Source organism: Vitis riparia, chromosome 16, assembly GCF_004353265.1.
Source record: "Vitis riparia cultivar Riparia Gloire de Montpellier isolate 1030 chromosome 16, EGFV_Vit.rip_1.0, whole genome shotgun sequence".
Lineage (NCBI taxonomy): Eukaryota > Viridiplantae > Streptophyta > Magnoliopsida > Vitales > Vitaceae > Vitis > Vitis riparia.
The window spans coordinates 13,894,606-13,900,218 of NC_048446.1; positions in this window are offsets into that span (position 1 = coordinate 13,894,606).

Genomic DNA, 5,613 nt, shown 5'->3' on the forward strand with positions numbered 1-5,613 from the left:
CTTCAAATGAACAAAAATAAAAAATAAAAAGATATCTTTAGTCTTCGTCTATGAGGAGTTTCATGTATGTCATAGTATGCACAAGGCTAAATATAGCTCATGTAATTGGAGTTGTGAGAAGGTTCTTATCTAATCTAGGAAAAAAACATTGGGAGATAGTAAAGTCGATCTTCAAGTACTTGAGGTAGTTCAAGTATGCACTTGTGTTTTAGGAGACCTAAGATGGTCTTAGAAGGGTTTATAAATGCAAATATGGCTAGTGACATTAACATTGATAACTTTTGTAAGGGACTTGTGTCATGGTAGTCTACGTTGTGAAAATGTGTTTTATCTGCAACACAAGCTAAGTATATGGCTACTACTAAAGCAATGAATGAGATGTTGTGGTTAAAGAACTTTTGCCACAAATTAGGTAGTATATGGTTTATTATGTCAACTATAGTGATATGGACTTAAGTAAAAGCACCATGCATCATTCTCTAACCAAGCACATTGATGTAAGATATCATTGGGCTAGAGATGTAGTTAAAGAAAAAATAGCTTAATTGAAGAAGATTTGTATAAATTATTAAGATAAACCCCTTAAAAGCATGACATAATGTAATTTATAAAATAAAGGCTAATCTTAAATGAGAAAAACACCCAAGAGGGGGGTGAATTAGGTTTTTTTTTTAAAAAAAAAAAACTTTTTAAACACAACAAATTTAAGTACAAGAAAAGCAAATAAAAAGAGATAGAATTAGAAAGATCAAACTCAGATTTTATAGTGCTTTGGCACTTCCTTGCCTACGTCCACTCTCCTTAAGCTCCTAACCGAGTGAGAGTTCCATTAACTTGAAGCTTCAACCAAGCTTCTAATCACCTTTACACTTGGATTCCGGCTCCAATGGGCTCTTACACAATCTCTTCAAGTTTCAACTCACTTGAAGGTTTTAACACTCAATTTATAGATATGAATCTCTTAACCTAGCTCAACAAATTCTCAAATACAACTCAAGGCTAGGATGAATCACAAAGGTGCACTAAAGGATATGCAAATGGGATTTAATGCACCAAGAAAATAAATGAGAGCTTTTAAGGCAAGAACAAGTGGGTAAACAAATAAATGCAAGTGTTCTCTTGATCATAAATGAAGTGGAGCTCTCTATCTATAGGTTTCTAACCTCAAGAGCCAAGAAAATCAAAAAGCAGCCTCAACGGGTCAAGTAGGGGGTCGACCGGTTTACTAGTCATTTGAACATTTAATGCTTGGCAGGTGATCGTTACTTTTGACATAACCTCGATCGGAGGTCGACTGGGAAGGCAAATACCTCAACCAGAAAGGAAAGGCTATTGGAAGAGAGAGTGTTTTTTGCACTCCTAGACCGGGAAGAGGGAACCAATCGATCAATACCCCTAGCCGGTTGAGCTAGTTGGCCAGTGCCTCAATCGGTTCACCATTTTTGGCCTGAAAACCTATATTTTTCTATCATTTTCTCTTCTAACACTTAGGCAAGGTCTTTATGTAAATTTATATGTCAATTTTGAATTAATTTGCCTAAGGCTCATTTGATAAAACTCGGGTTTTGATGAAACTATAACTTTAAAGAATAAATCGAGTTTTTGAAATATGCATGAAAAGATATGTAAAACCTAAGTGCACCCATGCATTCATCTTACATATGTTTCCTATGATTAAAAGTCTTCCAAAGGTCTTGATCTTGCACCCATTCGGTTCTTTGATGAATTTCCAAATTAACACCTTAAATTCTTTATAATTCAAACCAATTAGTAACTTAACCATGGTTTGTTATCATCAAAACTTGATTATGAGAACCCTTGGGCTAACAATCTCCCACTTTTTTATGATGAAAAACCTTGGTTGTCTAGAAGAAGAAGAATATCCCCCTCAAACCAATCAGGGGTTAACAATCAAAATTTACAAAGTTAAAACCAAGATAATCAAGACATGGTAGAGAGAATTTGCAATAAGAAACAATGTAAGTCATGAAACATATAAGCATATCATATATAAGTCAAATGTATCACAATCCAATATGTACGATCCAAGCGATGATATGACAAGGTAAGTACAATGATGATATGCATGTAAGTCTCCTAGATCCTAAAATATCTTCCCCTTTTGGCAACATCAAAAAAGAACAAATGGGGTCTCTAAGAAATCAAGGCTGAAAAGGTGAAGGTGGAAACACAGAGTACAGGTAAGCCATCATCTCCTCATGCTGACTCTCCAAGCAATCCTCAATACGTTCAATCCGCAATTGGAGATGCTCAAATTGTGAAGTGACGCCAACCTGATGCTGATCCATGCGATCCTTAAGACGCTCAAACCTCTGCTAGAGATGCTCAAACTGTGAAGTGAAGCCAGCTTGATACTAATCCATGCGATCCTCCATGAAGTAGAACCAAGTATCACTGACTACAACAAGCTCCTCCATGTGAGTGCCTAAAGAGCTAATCTGAGTAGATAAATCCATTCAAGGAGCATAGTCAGGAGTGTGAGGTGCTTGATGAGGTGGTATCTCAGTGTGAGGAGGCTCAGTGAATGACGGTTGAGAATATGGTCCCACTGTATAAGTTGGCTCAAACATCATCGACTCAAAAAAGGTAGCCTCAAACTTAATACCCTCTGGCTGAAGTAGAGAAATGTCAAGCTCGAGCTCTCTCTGCTGAAAGCCACTCTGAGGGTCTACTTTACCCTCCATCCCTCGTATCTCGGTCTCCTCCTCTACTCCAGGATGTGCCAGTCCTTGTCCCCTAGCCTGTTCAAGTGGTCTCTCTACTCTCATAACCCAAGAACCATCGAGGGCCTTCTAAAATTTCATCCGCCCCATCGACAGATCATCATACGTATCATAAGTACTAAGAGCCTCAAAATTTGTCTCTCTGCTCAAGTCAACGTCGACATCCTTGAACACTCTAGTGAGAAAGTGGTCATAAGAGATTACGCGTGTTGTGCTCTCGCAACATGAGATCATGTGCATCATCATCAAATACCCCAAGTGGATCTGTCTCCCAGTCATAATCGAGTCAATGAGAAATGCCTCATAATAAGAGACCTCATCTAGGTGTCCACCCCGTGGTAGAAAAATGGAGCATATCATGTGGTGTAGCACTCTACTGATGACGGTCAAGCTGTGGGTCGAGAGTTTACCCATTCCTTAGGCGTCTGCAAGTCCGAAAATCCTTTGAATGGCCTCTTTAGGCTCGAATCTTAGCACAGTGGACCAAATCTTGGACTCGTACACTCTGAGTCCAACCGGAGCTATATCGAAAATACAGCAAATGTTTTTCGAGTCTAGACGGATCTCAACTCCTCTAACAGTAGAAATAATCAGGCCACCCAAGCCATAAGTCACCCTCGAGTAAAACGCTCGCACCAAAGTCAGGAAAATCTGCTCCGAAACAGTCACCACGGGCGGCCAACCCATCCTAGTGAAAATGCTCTCGAATCCGAAATGTTGAAGTTAGGAAAAATTAACATTTCTCCTTGGAACTACTTTTCTCTAAGCAAAGTGTTGCTTGTACCGCTAGTAGTCCCCCACGGAACTGAATAGGGCGGTGTCAAACCTCGCTTTTCGGTAAGCCACCGGCTAAGATGGCTCAGTTGGGCGCTTGCCCTATGCCCTAGAGACAGCCGACTCTCATATAAGAGCCATGAAAAAAAGTGAAACAATGGAGAAGGGGCTGGTAAAAAGAGACACGCTCACAACCGAAACCTTAGGAGCACAAAAATTGAGAAGAAACTAACTGTGATGCGTGGGAGGAAGAGAAGGCAGCCCAAATCCTAAACCCTAGCCTCCAATCTTCCTAAAATCCAATTCAAAAGGCTTCAATCGGTCCAAAATGCACTCAAATTAGTCTCTAGAAGCCAAAATCAAAGAAACCCTGAAGAAATGGAGGAGAACGATGCAGAAACTGAAGTGTGGGAGTCACTTAAAAACCCCAATCCCGACGAACCGATCGACCGATCCTGGTTCGGTCGACTACCTGGTCAACGCGGTCAACTTTTTTACTTTTCAATTTTTATGCATTTTCTCATTTTGTGATCCTTCTCCTGCCCTTTTCAGTTGAAATCCCCAATTTTTTATGGTCAATGCCAAGGGAATTTTGATTTTTGGTCAAAATTTGACCATGATCTAAGTATATTTCTATATGATGCATATGACATGAAATTCATGCAATCAGAAGGTATATTCATTAAGAAATCATTAGATCATAAAGAAATCACTCCTAGTTGTCTTATAATATCAATAAATTGTTCTTCACTTAGAGGTTTTATAAAGATATCGGCAAGTCAATATTTTGTGCTTACAAATTCAAGTGTTATGTCACCTTTTTATGCATGTTTTCTAAGAAAATGATGTCTAATCTCTATATGCTTAGTCCTATAGTATTGCACGGGATTTTTTGATATACTTATGGCACTAGTATTATCACATTTAATAGGAACATGCTCAAAATATAAATCAAAATCACTAAGTGTTTGTTTCATCAAAAGGATTTGTGCACAACATAAACCGGTTGTTATGTATTCAGCTTCCGTCGTTAACAAAGCTACCGAATTTTACTTCTTACTATGCCATGAGACAAGTGAGTGTCCTAAGAAATGACAAGTTCCACTAGTGTTTTTTCTTTCAACCCTACAACCGGAAAAATCAGCATCCGAAAAAATAATTAATTCAAAGTTATTACTCTTAGGATACCATAAGCCTATGTCCATTGTCCCTTTCAAATATTTAAGAATTCATTTTACGATACTTAAGTGAGATTCTTTAGGAAAAGATTGAAATATAGCACACAAGCATAAACTATACATAATGTTGGGTCTACTAGCGATCAAATATAGCAAATAACCTATCTTACCTCTATACATAGTAGAGACAATGGATTTACCTTTCTCATCCTTATCAAGCTTGATGGATGAGCTCATTGGAGTCTTCATTGTTTTGGCTTCTTCCATGTTGAACCTTTTGAGAAGATTTATTATATACTTTGCTTGATTGATGAAGGTTCCTTCCTTTAGTTGCTTGATTTGAAGTCCAAGGAAGAAGTTGAGTTCTCCCATCATGCTCATTTCAAACTCACTATGCATGCACTTAGAAAATTCTTCACAAAGAGAGACATTAGTAGCACCAAAAATGATATCATCAACATATATTTGAACTAAGAGCATATCCTTTTCTTTGGTTTTTATGAAAAGAGTTGTGTCAATTTTTCCCATCTTAAAACCCCTTTTCAAAATAAATTTACTCAATCTTTCATACCATGCTCTAGGTGCTTGTTTCAAACCATAAAGAGTCATTTTAAGTTTAAAAACATCATTAGGGAAGTTGAAACTTTGAAAGTCAGGTGGTTGTTTAACATATACTTTTTTATTTATAAAACCATTTAAAAAAGCACTTTTTACATCCATTTGATATAAAGCAAAGTCTTTAAAACATGCAAAGGCAAGTAGCATCCTAATGGCTTCCAACCTAGCTACGGGGGCAAAGGTTTCTTCATAATCTATCCCTTCTTCTTGATTAAAACCTTGGGCTACCAATCTTGCTTTATTTCTAACAATTATGCCAGTTTCATCCATTTTATTTCTAAAGACGCATCTAGTTCAAA